Source organism: Schistocerca nitens, chromosome 1 (genome assembly GCF_023898315.1).
Source record: "Schistocerca nitens isolate TAMUIC-IGC-003100 chromosome 1, iqSchNite1.1, whole genome shotgun sequence".
Taxonomy (NCBI): Eukaryota; Metazoa; Arthropoda; class Insecta; order Orthoptera; family Acrididae; genus Schistocerca; species Schistocerca nitens.
In genome coordinates, this window is record NC_064614.1 from 1,108,884,252 (window position 1) to 1,108,908,026 (window position 23,775).

The 23,775-nt window shown below is 40.0% G+C and overlaps 1 protein-coding gene across 6 annotated transcripts in view; it reads right to left on the reverse strand.

Annotated features, from left to right (window-relative positions):
* LOC126198876 (uncharacterized) overlaps positions 1-23,775 on the reverse strand; it is a 66,513-nt gene that overhangs the window by 26,801 nt on the left and 15,937 nt on the right. The window contains exon 2 of one of the 6 annotated variants that reach the window (XM_049935501.1): positions 6,587-6,714. The exons of 3 other annotated variants lie outside the window; for them this stretch is intronic. The gene's annotated coding sequence lies outside the window, so the exon portion shown is untranslated. Of the gene's footprint in view, positions 1-6,586; positions 6,715-10,729; positions 10,889-21,729; positions 21,748-23,775 lie in introns of those variants that run through there. 2 more of the 6 variants (XM_049935528.1, XM_049935519.1) reach the window with 2 other exon arrangements.

Below are 23,775 nucleotides of genomic sequence, written 5' to 3' on the forward strand. Positions count from 1 at the left end.
GCATAAAGACTGTCATGCAGTGACCATTGTAGCAAAGCCACAAGACTGGGGGAAGAGACTGTAAAGTTAATAGCTGAGAAGGTGTCACGAGCAGCACTAAAGTGGGCATTAATATCGTCATTGAGGATAGGCAGTTGGTGAATCAGAAGGCCCTTACAGATGAAGTGGTACGATGTGCACTGAAATCCACAAGTAGGAGACAAGGTGGAGAGGGTTGTCATATTCAGGTAGTCACCTCAAGGCAAGTGACCTGCCTGGAAGTAAACATTACAAGGAGTGATTGCAGGGGTTATTTTCACTTGCAATGTTATGGCTTCCTACATGGTATAGAGGGGAATCCACTCGATGATAATATCTGTGTGAATCAATGTAGAAAGTCCTCTATGTCCTCTCTTGAAGCCAGTATGCTTCCAACATTATGCATGATAACCTGGAAGTGTTGGAGAATGGTCTTCAGTGAAGTGTGATTCTTGGAGAGCAACATAAATCGCAAAACAGGAGGAAACTACCTGTTGTAATTATGACAGGTGATGGTAATATACACTGCAGTTTCATTGGATCATCATGTTGAGGGTGTCCTGTTAGGCATGAAGGGGTGTTAGGCATGAAGGGGCAGGAGGATAGTCATGCTCCAAGATCAATGTCTGTCACCAGTGGTGGTAGACAGACCTCAGCAGTTACGGTGGCTAGGACAGTTGCAAAGTCTAAGAGAAAGAAGAAGGTTCTGCTGCTAGGTAGTTCTCATGGAAGAGGTGTAGGCCAGCAGTTGCAGGAAGTTTTGGGGAGTGAGTACCAGGTCACCAGCATTGTGAAGCCTAATGCAGGATTGGCTCAGGTGACTTTTAACATAGGGGGGTTATGTAGGGATTTTACTAAAGAGGATCAGGTAGTGATTGTGGGTGGGGCTGGTAATAGTATTGATAGGGATGGGGAGTATGACATAGATGGTGACCTGGAAAAGATAGCCACTCAGACTGGCAACACGAATGTGCATTTCGTGGAACTGTTTCAGCGTCACGATCGGCCTCATCTTAATACAGCCGTCAGGCGTAATAACATGAGACTTATGGGTGCGCTGATGACAGAAGGCATGAGTCACATTTCAGTGGTGTCGGTGGAGTCTATCAGCAGGACGGGTTTCACTAGGCATGGCCTGCACCTCAACAGGTATGGGAAGGGGAGGTTGGCAAAACTTATAGGTGACAGCATAGGTGGGGGTGGTGGGATCACTCATGGGAAAATTCCGGTAGTTGTGGGTGTTAGAGCTGTACCTTTTTTAGATTGAAGTCAGCTGATAGGTATTCCTGCTTAAGGGAAGTCTCTCTAACAAAGAAACCACTTTCTACGAAGCTTGGGTATCCGATTAATGAGGGAATTAGTATATTTCATCAAAATATACAAGGTGTTAGAGATAAAGTTAGTGAACTGCTTATAGATGTTGACTCTGAAATTATTGGTATATCTGAACACTTCTTAAATAAGGAGATAATTCAGAGGCTTCCTTTACCAGGATACAGGTTGGCTGGCAGCTTTTCTAGGAGCTCTTTGCGGTGTGGGGGAGTAGCCATGTATGTGAAAAACGGTATCCCATTTGAGTCAATTGATGTTTCAAAGTACTGCACTGAAAAGGTGTTTGAATGTTGTGCAGGTGTGGTTAAATTTAGTGGAGCTAAGCTTCTTACTGTTGTTATTTATAGATCCCCAGACTCCGATTTCACAACATTTTTGCTAAAGCTAGAGGAGGTTCTTGGTTCACTTTATAGGAAATACAAAAAGTTAGTTATATGTGGTGACTTCAATATTAATTGTATAAGTGATTGTGCAAGGAAAAGGATGCTGGTAGACCACCTTAATTCATATAATCTTATGCAAACCGTATTCTTTCCAACGAGAGTGCAAGGGAACAGTAGAACAACCATAGACAATATTTTTGTTCATTCGTCATTACTAGAAGGGCATTCTGTTAGCAAAAAGGTGAATGGCCTTTCAGATCATGATGCACAAATTTTAAGTCTAAAAGATTTTTGTGCTGCAACACATGTTAAATATAGTTACCAACTTTTTAGGAAAGCTGATCCAGTTGCTGTACAGACTTTTGTAAGCCTTATCAAGGAACAAGAGTGGCAAGATGTTTATAGTGCTGATACAGTAGACGATAAATATAATGCTTTCCTCAAGACTTTTCTCGTGCTCTTTGAAAGTTGCTTTCCGTTAGAACGTTCAAAACAGGGTACTAGCACAAACAGGCAGCCTGGGTGGCTGACTAAAGGGATAAGAATATCTTGTAGAACAAAGTGGCAATTATATCAAAACGTTAGAAACAGTCAAAATCTAAATGCAGCAGCCCATTACAAACAGTATTGTAAGGTGCTTAAAAAAGTTATTAGGAAAGCAAAAAGTATGTGGTATGCAGACAGAATAGCTAAGTCTCAGGATAAAATTAAAACCATATGGTCAGTCGTAAAGGAAGTGGCTGGTCTGCAGAGACAGGTCGAGAATATAGAATCAGTGCGTAGTGGGGATGTCCATGTTACTGATAAGTCGCATATATGTACAGTATTTAATAATCACTTTCTGAATATAGCAGGTGAACTAAATAGAAACCTAGTCCCAACAGGGAATCATATAGCGCTCTTAGAAAAAAGTGTTCCGAGACTGTTACCTGAAGTGCTCCTCCATGATACTGACAAGAGGGAGATTGAGTTAATAATTAAATCACTAAAGACCAAGAACTCTCATGGATATGACGGGGTATCTAGCAGAATACTGAAGTATTGTTCCATGTATGTTAGCCCAGTACTTAGCCATATCTGTAACTTTTCCCTTAGGAGTGGTCGGTTTCCTGACCGATTAAAGTATTCGGTAGTGAAGCCACTTTATAAAAAGGGAGACAGGGATAATGTTGACAATTATAGACCCATTTCTATGCCATCGGTGTTTGCTAAAGTTATCGAGAGGGTTGTATATACAAGGTTACTGCAGCATTTAAATTCACATAATTTGCTGTCAAATGTACAGTTTGGTTTTAGAAATGGCTTAACAACTGAAAATGCTATAGTCTCTTTTCTGTGTGAGGTTTTGGACGGATTAAATAAAAGGTTGCGAACGTTAGGTGTTTTCTTTGATTTAACGAAGGCTTTTGACTGTGTTGACCACAAAATATTACTGCAGAAGTTGGAACATTATGGAGTAAGGGGAGTAGCTTACAATTGGTTCGCCTCCTACTTTAAGAACAGAAAGCAGAAGGTAATCCTCCGCAATATTGAGAGTGGTAATGATGTTCAGTCCCAATGGGGCACTGTTAAATGGGGCGTTCCCCAAGGGTCGGTGCTGGGGCCACTGCTGTTTCTTATTTATATAAATGATATGCCTTCTAGTATTACCGGTGATTCAAAAATATTCCTGTTTGCTGATGACACCAGCTTGGTAGTGAAGGATCTTGTGTGTAATATTGAAACATTATCAAATAATGTAGTTCATGAAATAAGTTCGTGGCTTGTGGAAAATAATTTGATGCTAAATCACAGTAAGACTCAGTTTTTACAGTTTCTAACTCACAATTCAACAAGAACTAATATTTTAATCAGACAGAATGGGCATGTTATAAGCGAGACGGAACAGTTCAAGTTCCTAGGCGTACGGATAGATAGTAAGTTGTTGTGGAAAGCCCATGTTCAGGATCTTGTTCAAAAACTAAATGCCGCTTTATTTACCATTAGAACAGTATCTGAAATAAGTGACATTTCAACACGAAAAGTAGTCTACTTCGCATATTTCCATACGCTTATGTCATATGGTATTATTTTTTGGGGTAATTCTACTGATTCAAAAAGGGTATTTCTGGTTCAAAAACGGGCTGTTCGAGCTATGTGTGGTGTAAGTTCGAAAACCTCTTGTCGACCCCTATTCAATAGTCTGGGAATTTTGACATTGCCCTCACAGTATGTATTTTCTTTAATGTCGTTTGTTGTTAGCAATATTAGCCTATTCCCAAGAGTTAGCAGCTTTCACTCAGTTAATACTAGGCAGAAATCAAATCTGCATGTGGAATGCACTTCCTTGAGTCTTGTGCAGAAAGGAGTGCAGTATTCTGCTGCATCCATTTTCAATAAGCTACCACAAGAACTCAAAAATCTTAGCAGTAGCCCAAACACTTTTAAGTCTAAACTGAAGAGTTTCCTCGTGGCTCACTCCTTCTATTCTGTCGAGGAGCTCCTGGAAGAGCTAAAAAATTAAGCAAATTCCAGTGTTACATTATTGATTTTCTTTATTTAAACTAACGACTTGTCGCCCGAATATGTTTCTTATATTTCATTTTATCTGTTTCTACAATCGTGTTATAATTTCATGTATTGACTCGTTCCATGACCATGGAGACTTCTCCTTAATGTGGTCCCACGGAACAATAAATAAATAAATAAATAAATAAATAAAAAATAACATAAATGCACACCAGTTCTGAGTCCTTCAGTGTGGGGGGATCTGGAAATTCCAGGGTCATCAGAGGAGCTTTCTCCCTATGGTCACTGGAATAGTCTTCTTCCAGGTTTTCTTCTTTTTCTATTTCACAATTCTTGGTAGTCGAGAACCTTACAAGTGTTTATCCACTGTAGGTATAGGAACCAAGGAAGTGTGAGTAGTCCTGGCACCCACGGACCATGGCTACTTCAGCCACTTGGTGATCTCAGGTTACTGGATTTCTGGTGAGAGGGAACCCAAAAGGAAGCTCTATCACTGGTAGATGCCAGAGGGAATGCTGCTTCTTTGGATGTGTGCAGGAGTCGTACCCAAAGATGGTGGCACAGCAGCCACGAGAGGAGAGGGCCCAGTGCTCCCATCATCAAGTTTGTTTGCTCTACTACTAGAGGTCAACAATGAGGGAGTAAATACGACATGTACTGCAAATGACCTGGCCATAGGAGTGGCAAAAGTTGACATCAATGAGAATAGATAGAAACAATCATATTTTTTTCTGAGCTTCAAAATATGAGAGATTTTGTGTTCCTCAGCATACTTCAGGAATTGGGGAGAGTCATTCCAGCAATTGATACAGACAGCTGGTAGCACATATGGTGAAATTTCAAAATTGGGCACTGCGAAGACATATGCTCAAAGTGCTGGAATCTAAGTACTACATCGGGGGTGGAAATATGGCTTGATACTGCAGTGGTAAAACATGATTTTGACCTCCACTTAAAGCAAATCCCCCTCAAAAGTGAGAACAAATGCTCTGGTGTCAACCTTGTTGTCTGGTCTCAATGTGCACAACACATAAAGCAAATCCCTTGCCTCTCCAAATGTTCAACTGTATACAACATTATGTCCAAGAGAAAAATTAATCCTTGTACCATGCTTGGGTTCCTAAGAGGTGTTGCAGTAATAAGTATATCACCAAGTTGATTACGAAAGAGTAATGCCTGAAACAGGGGAGGATATGTCGTCTTAAGATGGAACTGCTTCAGAATTTACAAAGGGAAGAAAGTTCACCAAACATGTTTACAATATTCTCCACTAAGAACACTGGCTTAGTAGAGAGGAAGTACACTCAATCTGTTCAGGTACAAACCAACAACCGATGGTAGTGTCTGCAACTCACTTGGCTCTGTTTTCCTTCCATGGCATGGCCAAGGAGGGAAAGTTCCTAGGGCCATAATGATCTAAACTGAATTGAGGTCTGCCGGAAGAGACTGTCAGAGGCTTGCGGCGACGAGCTGATAACTGTGGTCATTCTTGATGTCAAATATTCACCACAATGCTGCCTACTTCAAATGAGGGGTTTGCCCATTGGTGCCACTGAGCCAGAGCAAAGGCCACTTTGCGTGATGGCCAGTGCTTTAAGTCCGAGGGTACCCAACTGGAAAGACACTTTCTCCTTGGCATGTGAGGGAGGTGATAGCTCAGGGATCAATAGTGCAACACCTGCATGGTCAATGGGCTACTGCCATACAGGTTCCTGAAGAATTCCAAATGCACTGATAACACACTGTAAAAGGAGTTTGAGAAGATAAAACTCAAATGTGGGGATTGACCACAAGTTAACCAAAATATGTGGTATAAAATGAAGTAAACAAAGTGGGGAAAACCATAATCAGCATCCTACAAGTGAGCTGGGTTGCCAACAGGGAATCTGTCCTAGAGAGTAAGTCAGAGAAAAATATATAGTCAAACAGCAAAACTGCAGCACAGAAAAAGAAAAAGTACTGCAACAGCTTGTGGCCCATGCTTGCCATGCACATACTCACAAAAAGAGTTGTGGTCCCACCTGGGAGGCCCTGCAATGGGATTTTTCATGGCTATTCATCTATCAGTACATTCTACAGCCCACACACAAGCAGCTCAATTGGAAGTAGTTGACGACTTGTACATTACTGATCAGTTACTGAACTGGATTCAACTGCCAGACAGAGCAGTGCCTGAAAAGGGGCCTGCCTTTACGGGTGCTCAGTAAGGTAGACTTGACACAGCAATGCCAGCTTGAACAAAGAGACAGCATCCAGAGACTGGTGGATCATTTTACCAATAGGATGCAACACACAGCTGAAGAATCCAAATCACAGTCTGCCAGTCAACTACAAATGCCACCTACCCTGTGATATAGTGGTGAATGCCACCCTGCATTCTGACACAAGTGGGTTGCTCTATGAGGGTCCAAACGCAAGCCAACTGCACAGAATTTTGCAGTCTTTCAAGTAGTGCGAAAGCCACGAGACCAACCTGCAAGACATAGCCAACACAGTGGTAGAACATATCAGCAAAGTTACTGCCATTTCTGGTGTGTGTGTGTGTGTGTGTGTGTGTGTGTGTGTGTGACAGAGAGGGGTAATTGCGTTAGTGTGAGTGTGTATGTGTGTGTTCGTTGTCTAATTTTGACGAAGACCTTACTGGCCGAAAGCTGTATTTGTGCCAGCCTTTTTGTTGTGCCTATCCGTGACTCAACATCTCCGCTATATGGTGAGTAGCAACTTTCCTTTTCATAATATTATTATATGCAAAACTAATGTGCTTGGAATATATTGCCTTATCGCTGCGCACAAATTGATGTAGTTCCCCAGGGATTACTTGTGAATTTATTTTTTTTTTATAAAAAAGACAATATTTTCATCACATGTTCTTTGTCAGTGTTTTATTCTTGCTGTATAATGTCCAAGTAGCTTTAAGGACCCTTGCTCAAGTTACAGAAGTTCAATTATTCCACTATCAAAGAATAACTCTCAGCTAAGATGCACACAACTGGATGCTTGTTGTTTCAGTCAGAAGCTACAGAAAACACAATCTTGTCAAGCTGAGAAAGCTCCTACAACAAAAAACATACTATAGGAAGTACAGCAAGTTAAAAGTAAACTGTGTGTGTGTGTGTGAGAGAGAGAGAGAGAGAGAGAGAGAGAGAGAGAGGACACCTATTGATAATTTTGTTTTTCACACTACAAAATATAAAAATGAATAACAAATTAATTATCATCATTGACTATTTTTCAGACATTTGGTATATGTTTAGTTTAGCACACCCTGTGACCCACGGCTTTGGATTTTTGTAATATCTAAAACACAACTAAGTTTCTTCTTCCAAGAGCATAGGTGATAAATGATGCACTATCATTTGGAAAATACTAAGATGATTGAATTGCACAGACTGTTATCATAGTTAGTTCTCTTCTAGATCTAGTTCACAATCACAGACAATGAAATTCATATCATGCTGAGAGAAAGGAAGAAAATCATGATACTGATCTGCAGCATATGAAAGTATGGACTGAACACTGTAAGTGGTATACATGGCTTGCTACACACAACACAGAAAAAATAGCCAGCTTAATCAGAAGAGGTTTGAAGGTTTGTAATATTGATACGTACATCCATATATCTTGTACAGCATGTGACAATACTGACAGTAAAAATGTTTTTTTCAATATATGATGACGAGTTTGATGGGACTTGAACACAACACAGCAAGCAAAATCACAACTGTCTGCAGATATTTCAAAGTCATATTTTTTATGTGATTCTCCTACTACATACTGTCACTTTAATTCTTACATATATTAATATTCAAAGCCATGTTAAATGTAGCAATGATCACCATGTAAAAATGCTTAGAATCAGCAAAAATATCAATGATACGACAAAAAAACATGGTGTATTAGATTTCACTGGATTATGAGGTACCCCAATAATATGTATAAATTAATAGAGGGAAACATTCCACGTGGGAAAAATATATCTAAAAACAAAGATGATGTGACTTACTGAACGAAAGCGCTGGCAAGACGATAGACACACAAACACACACACAAAATTCAAGCTTTCGCAACAAACTGTTGCCTCATCTCACTTCCGCCTCGACTGACATCTCTGCCCAGACTCTTTGTCTTTGAGTGTGTCTGCTTGTGTCTGTATATGTGTGTGTGTGTGTGTGTGTGTGTGTGTGTGTGTGTGTGTGTGCGCGCGCGCGAGTGTATACCTGTCCTTTTTTCCCCCCTAAGGTAAGTCTTTCCGCTCCCGGGATTGGAATGACTCCTTACCCTCTCCCTTAAAACCCACATCCTTTCGTCTTTCCCTCTCCTTCCTGATGAGGCAACATTTTGTTGCGAAAGCTTGAATTTTGTGTGTGTGTTTGTGTGTCTATCGTCCTGCCAGCACTTTCGTTCGGTAAGTCACATCATCTCACGTAGGAAAAATATATCTAAAAACAAAGATGATGTGACTTACCAAATGAAAGTGCTGGCAGGTCGACAGACACACAAACGAACACAAACATACACACAAAATTCAAGCTTTCGCAACAAACTGTTGCCTCATCAGGAAAGAGGGAAGGAGAGGGAAAGACGAAAGGATGTGGGTTTTAAGGGAGAAGGTAAGGAGTCATTCCAATCCCAGGAGCGGAAAGACCTACCTTAGGGGGAAAAAAGGACGGGTATACACTCGCACACACACACATATCCATCCACACATATACAGACACAAGCAGACATCTCACAAGCAGACATATTAATAAAGGCTACCACCTAGCAAGTGTGGTGTCTGGCGGTGACACCACAATAACTGTTGTTTAACCATGTGACTACAATAACCATGTGACTACAAATAACATGAGACAAACCACAGGTGGGGTTTATGAAGTCTACTGATATTGATGAGGCTCTCTACAGACACACAGAGAATTTACTTACCATAACTCCTTAGGCGATAAATTACAGTCTACCGGTTTTTTGATGTCAGGAAGTTATAACTATCTACCACAAAATAAAGCTCGTAATATGAAAGAGTCCTCCATTAAGGTATTAACTGACATTTGACTAGGAACTAATTACATGGGGAGACCCATAGGATTCTGTCTTAGGTCCTTACTTTCCCCTGTGTATATAAACTTACACCTTAAAAACAGTAACATTACTATATGTTGAGACTGTTTTTGTTTGGGGATGACACAATCAGTGCAACAAATAGCAAAACAAATGTAGGTTTTTTTTAAAGATCTGATAATGAAATTTTTGTGGACATTAATATCTACATTTACACCCACATTATGCAAACGTCTGTGAAGTGTATAGCTGAAAGTACTTTCCACTGCTGTTGTGGTCCTCAGTCCAAATCTGTTTTGATGTAGCTCTCCACAATACTCCATCATGTGAAAGTCTGTTCTTCTCCAAATAATAACTGCGAACTACAGCTGTCTGAACTTGCCAACAGTATTCGGTTCTTGTCTCCCTCTACAGCTTTTAGAGATCCTCCCCCACACAAAAACTTCCATCCAATACTAAATTGATGATTCCTTCATGTTACAGAAAGTGGCCATCAGTCAATCCCTTCTTTTAGTCAAGTTATGCCACAAATTTGTTTTCTCCCCAATTCAATTCAGTATTTCCTCATTGGCTTTGTGATCTACCCATCTAATCTTCACTATTCTTTTGTAGCACCTCACATTTCACAAGCTTCTATTCTCTTCTTGCCTGCAGTCTTCGTTGTCCATGTTTAAGTTCTGGACAAGGATACACTCTACACAAAAACTGTAAGAAAAGACTTCCTGACACTTAAAATTTATGGTTGATATAACAAATTTCTCTTCTTCAGAAACGCTTTGTTGCTACTGCCAATCTATATTTATTATCCTCTCTACTTCAGCCATAATCAGTTATTTAACTGCCCCAATAGCAACACTCGCCTACTGCTTTTAGTGTCTTATTTCCTAATGTAATTCCCTCTGTATCACCTGATTTTATTTGATTACATTCCATTGTTCTTGTTTTGATTTTGTTGGTTCTCATCTTATATCCCCTTTACTGTCCATTCTGTTCAACTTCTGTTTAAAGTTCAATGCTGTCTCTGACAGAATTACAGTCATCAGCAAACCCCCACTTTTTTATTTCTTGCCCATGAACCTTTCTCTAAATCTACAAATATTATAAATGTAGGTTTGTCTTTCTTTAACCTATCTTCTAAGATAAGTCATACAGTCAGAATTGCCCTACGTGTTCCTACATTTCTCCAGAACTCAAACTAATGTTCACCTAGATTAGCTTCCACCAGTTTTCTACTCTCCCGTAAATAATTCATTTTAATAGTTAGCAACCATGAGATACTGAAATCATAGTTCAGTAATATTCACATCAAACAGTGCCTGCTTTCTTTGAATTATTACATTCTTTTTGAAATATGAGGGTATTTCCCCTACATCACACATTTTGCACCCTAGATTGAATAGTTTTGTCATGGCTGACTCTCTCACACATACCAGTAGTTCTGAGGGAATGTGTGAACTCCAGGGAGGCTTGTTTTTTCTTAGGTCCTTCAGCATTCTTCAAATTATTCTTTCAATATCATATCTCTTCCTTAATCTACTTCTTCTCCTCTTTCTATAATATCGCCTTCCAAGTCCATTTCCCTTGTATAGCCCTTGATACATTCCTTTCACCTTTCTCTTCTTTGCTTAGTACTGGTTTTCCATTGGAGTTCTTGATATTCATACAGCCACTTCCCTTTTCCCAAAAGGTCTCTCTAATTTTGCTATAGATGATATCTTTCCCCCAGTTAACAACACTGTAGGAAAAGATAAATTGCTGCTTACTATAAAGAAGACACATTAAGTTGTAGATGGGCACAATTAAAAGATACTTACATAAAGCTTACATCAACAAAAGAGAAATACACACCATTCATACACACAAGCAAGCACACCTCAAACACACGACTGCCAACTCGAGCATCAACCCTTGTTCCACGTGCTTCTATGGACTCACATTTGTCTCCAGCCATTCCTGCTTAGCCATTTTGTACTTTCTGTCAATCTATTCTTTTTTAGATGTTTATTCCCTTTCACATGCTTCATTTGCTGCATTCTTATATTTTCTCCTTTCCTCAATTAAATTCAATATCTCCTGTGATATCCACTGATCTCAATGAGGTCTTGTCTTTTTACCCATTTGATCCTCTGCTGCTTCACTATTTCATCTCTGGAATATTTTACCCATTGGGATGCCACCATCATTTAAACATTAAGCACATAGATGCATGTCCTTGAGAAAAGTAACAGTTGTAGTTTCCCCTTGCTTTTAGATGTACACAGCAGCACAACAAGACCATGTTGGCTGATGATGCTGACCCTATGGTATGGCTATCTGTAACACTGTGGCATGCAGGACATCCCACTTTGGCAAGGTCCAGGGTTCTTGGGGTAGTAGTAGTTTCCATCGTACCAGTCATATGGGTTTCTTCCCATTCCATTTACATATAGAGCATTGGCAGGATAATTTCTTAAACATCTCAGAGTCATGCTTTACTTAGTCCAATCATGTCTTTGGGATCACTACGAGAACAATATTCTGGGGGTTGTTCATCATTTAAAATTGGTTCTCAAAACTTTTCAAGTAGGCTTTCAGGGGAAATTTGCATCAATCTTCCAGCAATTGCCAGTTCGGTTTTTCAACATCTGCATGATGCTCTCCCACGAGTCAAATAACCCAGTGACCATTCTTGCTGCCACTCTTCATGTGTATTCAGTATCCCATTAGTCCTATTTTGTTCTGGTCCCACACACTTGAGCAATGTTCTATGATATGTTAGACATAACTGCATCAACCTCATAAGTAAACCACTGTCCCACATAATAAACTCTTCATTCCTCAATGGCATATTTCCTAATAAACTCAAGACCATAAAAATCATACCCATTCATAAAAAAGGAAGTAGAGATGATACCAGCAATTACAGGCCAATAGCAGTACTCTCAGTATTCAGCAAAATATTTGAATACACTATGGCAGACAGACTAAATTCAATTCTGAAAAAAAGAAATGCCATACCACATGCTCAGTTTGGTTTCCAAGGAGGAAAAATCACAATTGATGCAATACAGCAACTCCTAGATTACACCTTAACACTAGTAGAGAAGAAGCTTCCAGCCATAGGCATTTTTCTTGACCTAACAAAGGCATTCGATATCGTCAATCACAATATACTGTTGCAAAAAGTTTATTCCTATGAAATAAGGGGCACTGGCCATGACTGGTTTAGAAGCTACCTCAAAGACAGAAACCAATACATCCAAATGAATGCAACCAATCAACTAGGAATCACTAATACTGTACAGTCATCTACCCAAAATCAAAGAACATAAGAGTTCCCCAAGGCTCAGTGCTGGGACCCTTATTATTCTTACTTTACCTTATTATTCTTACTTTCTGTAAATGACCTCCCCTTAAATTTACACAATAACAGAACCTTCCTCTTTGCTGATGGCACCACAGTTATGATATCCAAATCAAATGAACTCTTCAAGACACTATAAACAGGAGCACAGCACAACTAAACTCATGGCTTAATTCAAACAGCCTACTCATAAATATAAAAAATACAGCAGGTATTACTTTCCACACAGTCCAAAATAACAACCCACCAGTACCAAATATATCACTGAGTGATGATAAAATCAACTATGTAAAGGAAACCAATTTTTTTTTGGGGGGGGGGGGTTACCATTACTAACACACTTACATAGAAAAGTCATGTTGATATAACCTGCACCAAATTGAGTAAAGTATGTATCATGATTAGACAAATAAGGAATATTGTTAATACCAGCATCCTCACATCAATGTATTACACTCTTTTCCACTCTTCACTAAGTTACGGAATTATCTTTTGGGGCCACAGTGCAGAAGCAGTGTAGCTAGTTAGAGTAATATTATTCAAACAGCAGAAAGAATCCTGTAAACCGCTGTTTCAGAATCTGAGCATACTACCCCTCCTATGTCAGTACATACTGGACCTAGGCCTACTGTTTCACCAAGAAAAATATTAGCAACTTAGATATAAACTCAAAATGGCACCAACATGATACAAGGTCAAAGAACTCTCTATGAGTAATTCCCCATTCAACAAAACTATACTGTAAAGGTGTCAAATATATGCGAATAAAACTCTACAATCATCTCCCAGTTGCAGTGAAGAACATTACACAAGTGAAGGATTTTAAAGTAAAACTACGGTCACTCCTAATTATACACTGCCTCTACAGCATACAGGAATTCCTCGAAAACAACCTGCTACAAGGAACTGCTCAACAAAAACATCAGATAATGTATCTCAAACTACTGACCTTATGTAACATAACAATGTAAGTTTTAATGGTATGAATGCTAAATTCTGGTACAGAATAAATATAAGACCTAAGTACATTACACATGTGATATAAATATGTAATCATTTTATAGATTCATAGACATGTACCTCTTCTTATAAATGCCTAATATGTATAAATGACCTGTCCTATATCATGATGTGCATTTCTGTACAATGTATGATTCAGAGGATCAAAATAAATAAATAAACATGTGTTTTGTAAGCAACCTCCTTTGCAAGCTTACTGTATTTCCATACCATTCTACCAATGAACAGAAGTCTGTCACCCACTTCACCTACGACTGAATCTATGTCATTATTCAAATTCATATCCCTAAAACTTGTTACACACAGGTAGCTGCACAAGTCAGCCATTTCCAACTGTGATTCACTGGTATTGCAATCATGTGATACTAAATTTTTTTAAACTGTGAAGAGTGTGGTTTTCATTTCTGAACATTTGAAGCAAGTTGCCAATCTTCGCGCCATTTTGAAATCTTGTTGCAGTCTGAAGAATTATTTAAGCAGCTTTCTTCAGACAGTATTTCATGATAGATAACAGCTTCATCTGCAAAATGTCTGAGTACCATTAATAGTGTCTTCAAGGTCATTAACAACAAGAACAGCAAGCATCTCAACAAATTTCCCTGGGGTACATCTAATGTTACTTCTACATCTGTCAATGAATCTCCATCCAGATAATGTGGTGTAACCTCCCTACCAAGAGATCCTGAATCAAGTCAAAAATTCTGCTTGATTCCACACAGGCTCATACTTTTGATAATAAATATATGAGAAAAGTGCGCGCTGGATTTCACATGACTGTTGTTTTTGGAATCCATGCTGGTTGGCAAGGAGAAAGTCTTTCTGTTTGAGATACCTCATTTAGTCGATCTCACAAGACGTTATAAGATTCCACAGTGTACGTAAGTCGAGGATATTAGGCAGCAGTTTCTCATATCACTTTTTCTGTCCTCCTTGTAGATGGGTGTAACCTGTGCTTTCTTCAAACCACTAGGTATCGTTTTTTTGTTTGAGTTGGTTAAAAAGGGGCTAACTCAGTGCAAATTCGATACAGAATAGGATCAGAATTTCACCAAGTGCTGAAGCCTTGCTCAATAATTTGTACAATTTCATCGGTTTCTTAATGCCAATTCACTGTTATGAAACTTTGAAAATACTCACTGTATGCAGTTTCAGAATATGCAAGAGGTTGCCATCCTACATATACATAAAAAATGTGGAGACATGCAGATATAAAAAGTTGAAAGCGTTAAGTTATTGCCATTAAAACTTGACAGCAAATTCATTTGGGAGAAGCATACCACAGAACTTCTAAAATACCTAAACAAATCTTTGTTTGCAATGCAAATGATGTTATATACAGGTGAGGTAAAAATAAAAACCAGTGGCATACTTTGCTTACTTTTGTTCCATGTTATCACAGAATGTCATATTTTGGGGTAACTCACCAACCACGCTAAAGTTTTCCTGATCCAAAAGCATGTAACATATGTTATTTGTGGTTTAAATTCAAGAATGCCTTGCACAAGGCTGTTCAAAGAAATAGGAGTACTACTGTTTCTAATATATTCATTCCTTCATAAAATTTGTCACAAGTAATATATCTATCTTTCCAACAAACACCTCCATCTGCAATACCAATGCCAGGAATAAGAGCAATGTTCATAAGGAGTTAAAGTCACCCACTTTGATCCAATAAGGAGCCCATCATTTACCACTATTCAACAGTTTGTCAGCAACAAATACAGGAGACCAAATTACTCCTACTATACTAACAAGTGTCTTAGCATGCCTAATTGATGTACTTATTATAAATTAAATAATCTAGCATGAATGCTATAAAATATTTGACACTGGCATAGCTTCAGTGCGGTGACTGTAGTAACTGCAGTTATCACCTCAATTGCACCGACAGTTCACTGTCCGTCAAAGTTCGGCAGGATGTGAGGTGCCTGCCCATCCTGTCTTATTTAATGAGCCTGTGCTGGGGCACATTTCATACTATTTAGCCCAAAGTGGCATCTGTGTCATTCTGTAACAGTTTATATTTATGGTTTCGGGATTAAAGTCATTGTATTTTTATTGGCCTTCTCAACTGTACGTGTTACTACACAAATGGCAACGAAAGTTTGTTCCTTCATGTGTTTCATGGAAAAATGTGGTAATGTCAACAGGCACATCCTTGGAGGTCGATCTGCAAAGTTTACTACAGCTGCAATTGGAAAACCAACAGTGCATAGAAATGCAGCAACAGGAACACACACCCAGCTCAACAGGGTGTCGATGAGTCTGTTAATGAGGCCGCAAACATTGCTGGCCTACCCACCTCCATTCTTCACCTATGACGAAGATGCTGAAGACTGGGAATCATGTGAAAAGTGACTACAGGTACACTTTGTGGCCTTCAAGGTAACAGACGTCAACTCCATTAAATCTCCTGTCCTGTCAGGGATCTTCTTTCAAATGTATCACTTGTTAGGGAAGTTGGCCTCCCTTCAGGATCCTACACCTCTTCTGCTTGACAAAATATGTTTTTTGCTGTATTCCTATTACCGCAAGCATACTCATATAATTTCCAGAGTTTTACAAGTGCAGAAAGCAACCCCATCAATCCTATCACACTAGGGCTGTGGAACTGCAGGTGTTAAGATGCAAGTGTCATATCATTACTGCTAAATCTCGGGACTCTTTATGAGGCTACAAAAGTTGGAGATTGTACGGGCAGTCCACAATATGGAAGTTCACCAAAGCGCATTGCAGTTTGAAGATCCCTCATTAGAAGTAGTGCTCAAGATAGCACAAGCATTTGAAGTTTCTCATGCCGCCATCTATCAGTTAGATTCTTGGGCCAACATAGCCACTCCGAACTCAGTCTGCCTTCAGAAGCTGAGGTTGCAGCAGCGCAGCACGTCCGGCAAACACACTCCAGATGAATGCAGCTGCAGTGAAAAAATTTCTGCAAGCCCCTGCCCAGCTTATTTTGTTCAACAGGACTGGCCGACTTGTACGCAAAATGTGTCATGTTGGGTGTCATGTTGTCTGTGTCGTAAGAAAGGTCACCACTGCAACTGTGTGCAATGTTTGATCAGCTTCCACTGTGCCTCTCACCTCATCTTATGAATATTAATGTTGTTAGTCATGTATGTGAAGACACTGCAACTGTTTCTAAAAAAACTGTTCATCAATATGCCTATTAATGGGACCTCCTCAAGCCTCCAAGAGGATAAGGGTATAGAGGCCACACTACTTGTATCTAATACCAAACTCTGCCTTGGTTCTCCTCCACTATCAGCTACTTCACACTGTCTTGTCAGCTATAATGGACAACAGATTCCTACTCTCAGCCAGTTTACTATAGAAACAATGTACAAGATGGTAATTCGGCCAGTGAAATTTCTGTTAGAGGACAATGATTTGTGGAAAGTTAGTTTGGTTTGCATGCTTTTGGATTTATGGTCTCTGATTCCATTCATTTTGTGGCTATTTTTGTGCCTTATCAACAGCTGGATGATTTGTGCAACGAATGTTCTGCCCTTTTTTCACTGGGGCTGGGCTGGGCAGGGCTACTGATTACTTAATGCACATCACTCTAAAATGTATGGCACGAACCGTGCCAGGCCTGTACCACTCGCGTCCGAGGGAAGGAAGAATTAGACACATTGACAACTTCAACTTCAGGCATCATGGAACCCATTTCATCCAGTCAATGAACTACACCGTTAGTCATTATCAAGAAGCTGGCTTTCTGGTGACTTTAAGGTGACTTTTAATGCTCAGTCCACGGTTGATACAGACCCATCCTTCGGCTGCACGAATTTGACTAAGCTGGCAGGTGGACAATATTTTTCAAAACTATATTTGTTGGAAGCATACTTACAACTGTCACCTGATGAAGAATCATGTTTTTGTTAATATGCCATTTGGCCTCAATATCAATTACGTCAACGATTCTGTCCTACCAGTTCCACCAATGAGGACCATCTTTGCAACCTTTGTCTTTTGTTTCACATCTTGTGTGTGACACAGTTCTGAAGTGCAATTTTGTAAAGTCACAGAGAATTCTTGAGCATGTTATTTCTCATTGGAGGATTCAGCCAGCCAATGAATGTGAAGCAGCTCCAAGCATTCTCAGGCAGTTGCGTATTACCACAAGTTCCCCCTGCAAGCAGCTTTGGTTTGCTTAAGGAAAGTGCAGCGTTTGAGTTAACCTCAGCCCTGCAACCACGCATTCAAGACAGTGAGGGATGGGTTGTGTTGTCTCCTGTGCTTGATCACATATCGGCCAGGTCTCCAGCTTGTGGTTATAATGCACAAATTGCAGTATGTGTGAGGGCCGTGTTGTCACAATGTTGTGCAAATGGTTCGGGACAGCCCGTTCATTCTGCATCAAAGACCCTTAATGTTACACAGAATTACTCTCAAATAGAGAAGGAGGCCCTCACTACTATTTATGGTGTCAAGATGTTTCATGTGTTTATAGTGTTAAATTTCATGAGACTGATCACAAGCTGTTTGTCTCTCTCTTTAGTCCTGCAGTGCACTTGCTGGTTTAACAGCCCACAGATTTCAAGGTGGGCCCTGTTTTTTTTAGTAAATATAATTATGAGATTCATTTTTGCCCTACAACACACCTAACACAGGTCCTCTTTCACATTTAGTGATGAGACCTGACCATGGTTTCAACCAGAATGAAGCACTTTGTTTTTACCTCAACGGGGAAGCTCGGCAGCAGATTCCCTATTACCCTGTTCTCACATAGCTCAAGCCATCACTGCTGACCCTGTTCTCTGTAAAGTGCCACAATATGTTCAGCAAGGATGTCCTGAGTGGACTTTTGGCTCACGTATTGGATCCCATCTCCACCATTATTTTCTGTTAGGCCACAGACTCATGCTTGTCAATGGCATTATTTTGCTGTCTGTCGAACATGCTGTTCCAAGGATGGTTGTTCTGGCATCTCTAGAGTGCAACATCCTTTGCCTTCTGTCTCATGATCATTTGAGCATCTCGCACACAAAGATGCTGGTTTGTCGCCATGTTTACTAGCCCAGAATTGATAGCGAGATTTGACATTTAATCACTGCTTGTTCCAAAGCAGTTCACCAGGCCCCCTCCATCAATGTTATTCACTTTGGGCTCAGACAGCACAATCTTGAGAGCATGTCCATGTCAACTTCACAGGCCCCTTCTTGGATGCATATTGGTTGATGGTCATCAATGGTCACTCCCAGTTTCCTTGCAGAACTAGCACTCTTAACCACTCTGCAGCGGAGTGTGAGCTGATATGAAACTTCCTGACAGATTAAAACTGTGTGGCGAACTGAGACTCGAACTCGGGACCTTTGCCTTTGCCTTTGCAGGAGAGCTTCTGTGAAGTTTGGAAAGTAGGAGATGAGGTACTGGCAGAAGTAAAGCGGTGACGACGGGGCGTGAGTCATGCTTGGGTAGCTCAGATGGTAGAGCACTTGCCAGTGATAGTCAAAGGTCCCAAGTCCGAATCTCGGCCCAGCACACAGTTTTAATCTGCCAGGAAGTTTCGTTGTTTCAGCTTGGCCGTATCTTCATTATGATGGGAAACCAATGTATAATGGAAAGCACATGAAGGAATATTTTCCTTGCACCACTCAAACAATTGTCATGATGTCAAAAATATGATTTTCGTAAGGTCACTTGAGGCTGCCAAGTCTTGCTAATCTCTTTACAGTCCCTGCTACCCTATCAAAAGGTCCTTTACCACGCGCTGTAGCAAAAAAATTCCATTCTGATGTGACATCAGAATCTTCTTGAGGGTAGGACATATTCATGAAGTTCTTTCTGTTTTTGTATTGGGCAGCACATCATCTGAAAAGTAATAAATGTGCTTTGGATTTGAAAACTGACAGTCAAGAATTTGATGAAATTTGTGTGGAAAGAATAAACACATACTGTTCACACAATGTAAACTTTCACGGTCGGTATTGTCTTCACTTAAAACTTCCGGGCTGATAGGCCGTGGTCGAAGTATAAAACTGTCTCCTAACGTTTCGTCTCCGACTGCGGGAGACATCTTCGGAGGTAAAGCGGCGAACTGCGAAGAGGACTCGAGGAGGCGCTGATTATATAGGCAGTACAGAGGGCGGCACTGTCGATCACGTGGCGTCGGCTATGAGATTGTCTCTGGTAATGCCAACATTCTCAATTGAAAGTAATCGATCGTCACGCTTGCGGTGCAACGCTGACATCCAAATTTTAGCCAGTTTAACACCTTCGTCTTTCCTGTTAAAATTATTACGATGTTTATCAATCTTGATAGCCTCTCTATACACCTTAAGGTGTATAGAAAGCCCACACATACTGATCGTTATCTACACAAAGATTCAAACCACCACCCTAGACAAAAAAGAGGTGTAATGAAAACATTGGTAGACAGGGCGCACAAACTTTGTGAACCTGTTTATTTAAAAGATGAGATTGAACATCTACGGTCAGCTTTCGTGAAGAATGGCTTTTCTAGCAAGGATATAGATCGAGCACTTCGCTCTAGGCAGAGAATCAGGAGTAACGACGAACAACAGTCGTCCATGGGCAAAGTTTTTCTTCCGTTCATTAGCAAGGTCACAGATCGCATTGGGAAAGTCTTAGGCAAGTATGGGGTGGAAACTATTTTCAGACCTACTAGGAAAATAAAAGAATTTTTAAGGTCGGCAAAAGATGCACGGCACCCTTTGGCTACACCGGGGGTATATAAAATTCCTTGTAGTTGTGGACAGGTTTACATCGGTACTACAAAGAGAAGTGTGAACACCCGTCTTGTCGAACATAAGAGGAATTGCCGCCTAGGTCACATGGATAAATCGGCCGTAGCGGAACATGTTTACCAGGAAGGTGATCATGAAATAAAATTCAGCGAGACGAGTGTCATATCAAAAACCTCGTATTATTATGCACGCTTGTATAGAGAGGCTATCGAGATTGATAAACATCGTAATAATTTTAACAGGAAAGACGAAGGTGTTAAACTGGATAAAATTTGGATGTCAGCGTTGCACCACAAGCGTGACGATCGATTACTTTCAATCGAGAATGTTGGCATTACCAGAGACAATCTCATAGCCGACGCCACGTGATCGACAGTGCCGCCCTCTGTACTGCCTATATAATCAGCGCCTCCTCGAGTCCTCTTCGCAGTTCGCCGCTTTACCTCCGAAGATGTCTCCCGCAGTCAGAGACGAAACGTTAGGAGACAGTTTTATACTTTGACCATGGCCTATCAGCCCGGAAGTTTTAAGTGAAAACACATACTGTATCATGCTGAAGGCAGTCAGATATTTCCATGTATGATACATGTCGTATTTCATTAGTGCTTGAGTCTCTGTAGTAAGCTACAAATGGGTGAATTGTAGCCTGTGAATTATTCCAGTGGGATCCTTGTACCTCATCCTGAATGGTGAAGGAGTAATTTTCTGCAAAGTCACAATGAACAAGAAACTCATTTATTTGATACCTTCTTTAGTGATTTTACAAAAATGTGACTGCTGCTGGGAGATAAATGAATGCGGTAGGGGCCGTTGCAACCTCAATGCAAACTCCTCAATGAACTCATCTGTTGACTTCGTTATAGCGTCTAGAACTACCCTGCCTGTAGTTAACTAACACTTATATGCAATTTCGTCAATGCAGTTCTTACCAAACAGACCATACAGATAATCAATTAGTCTTGTCACGCCTGGACAATAGGGACATAAACCTAAGAAACATGCTGGTAGTGCAGGATTGCGTGTAACAAATGCTACAGTGCAACACACACACACACACACACACACACACACACACACACACAGAGCATGGGTTCCACTGGCATCGGCGAGAACACATTGCTTTGGCTGCAACTCACAAAATTTGGAGAATCCAATATTTATATCTACGTATTTATCTTTGAAATATGCATAAAGTTCCTTAAGGTTGAGCAACACTAGCTGCTTTTGTTTATATACTGTAATTCCATTTTCTTTCACAGACACAAAGTCTTTTCTTCCTGGCACCATCAGCTCACATCATGATTACATTAAAAATCACGCACACATTGAACAGTTTTCTCATCTAATTTCTTACCTGGCTTTGGATTTTGTGCCACTAATATACCATGTTCTGCTACTAACTGTTTTGCTCTCTGTACCATGTAATCTGAAGCAGGAAATTCTTTCATAGTTTTCCTTATACTCCAACTCTTTGGAAGTACAGTTAGAATTTGTGTTTCGTCGCACATACGGCCTGAATTGTGAAACTTATCTTTCAGCTGGGTGATAATTTCACTTTCTCCATTTTCACTCTCTTCTTTTTCCAGTTGTGCCACATAAGTATGTTCCAACACAAAGGCTATTTTTGTCAGTTTTTTCTCTGGGTACTTTTTCTCTCTCTGAAGCCTCCTTTTCTTTTCACAGGAGAGTCACCTAAATAGTGAAGGCTACTATTTAAAGCATCGAGTGCCAAATCTGATGCTACTTCATCTTCACTTAAATCTTCTCTGGAAGTACCTGGCACGACTGAGGCAATTGAATCTCAATGTAGACAAGTGTAATGTGCTGCGAATACATAGAAAGAAAGATCCCTTATCATTTAGCTACAATATAGCAGGTCAACAACTGGAAGCAGTTAATTCCATAAATTATCTGGGAGTACACATTAGGAGTGATTTAAAATGGAATGATCATATAAAGTTGATCGTCACAAATGCCAGACTGAGATTCATTGGAAGAATCCTAAGGAAATGCAATCTGAAAACAAAGGAAGTAGGTTACAGTACACTTGTTCGCCCACTGCTTGAATACTGCTCAGCAGTGTGGGATCCGTATCAGATAGGGTTGATAGAAGATATAGAGAAGATCCAACGGAGAGCAGCGCACTTCGTTACAGGATCATTTAGTAATCGCGAAAGCGTTACGGGAATGATAGATAAACTCCAGTGGAAGACTCTGCAGGAGAGACACTCAGTAGCTCGGTACGGGCTTTTGTTGAAGTTTCGAGAACATACCTTCACCGAGGAGTCAAGCAGTATATTGCTCCCTCCTACGTATATCTCGCGAAGAGACCATGAGGATAAAATCAGAGAGATTAGAGCCCACACAGAGGTATACTGACAATCCTCCTTTCCACGAACAATACGAGATTGGAATAGAAGGGAGAACCGATAGAGGTACTCAAGGTACCCTCCGCCACACACCGTCAGGTGGATTGCGGAGTATGGATGTAGATGTAGGTGAACACCTGCAGTGATTGTTGAGTTTTGCGATATTTTTTTTTCTACATTTACTGCAATTTTTTCCACCTAACAATACAGTAGGATATTTGTTTATCATCCACTCCTGAATATTCCTTAAATTCTTATGCGCTCTTGCATGACCTTCTTCCCTAGGTGGATTGCAACAATACAATTTTGACTTTAAATCAATTTTTTTACTAAATATTACTTTATGACACATTTACACTGCAATTTGTTAAATAAGCCACAGCCATAAAACATATGAAACAAAATTTGCATAATATATAGAGATCAGAGGACTAATGCTGACTAGTTGAAATAAGAGTCTCTCTGATTGGCTGTTCACTAAAACAGGCTAATGCTGATTGGTTGAAATAAAAATCTCTCTGTTTGGCTGTTCACTAAAATGGACTAATGTTGATTGGTTGAAATAAAAGTGTCTCTCATTGGCTGTTCACAGCTAGAAATATTAAAGAACTGGTCTGAATAAAAGTAGCTGCTATTGGCTGGTGTTATAGAAAAAACTGGATACACAGCTGCTTAATGCATGTCGATGGAAATAATTTTTTGTGCATGATGCCTTCGGCATGCCATCTTGATATTTACCATATTTATAGTAACATACTGGAGCAATAAAATATATTTTTTTCAAAAAAATTGAAAATAGGATGTTTTGAGATATTCAAGGTCAAAGTCAATGACCTCTAGTATGAAAATTCTCAGAAACCTGCCATGTGGCATATCAATGTAAAGGTCTATTCATTAGCTTTCTAATGGTATCATTTTCAATGCTGTAACTGAATTAGAACCATAATTATAGTCATTTATGTTGTGACATACACATGTAAATTTAGCACAAATTCCAAACTTTCCAGACCTGTAACTTTCTTCACAGTTGT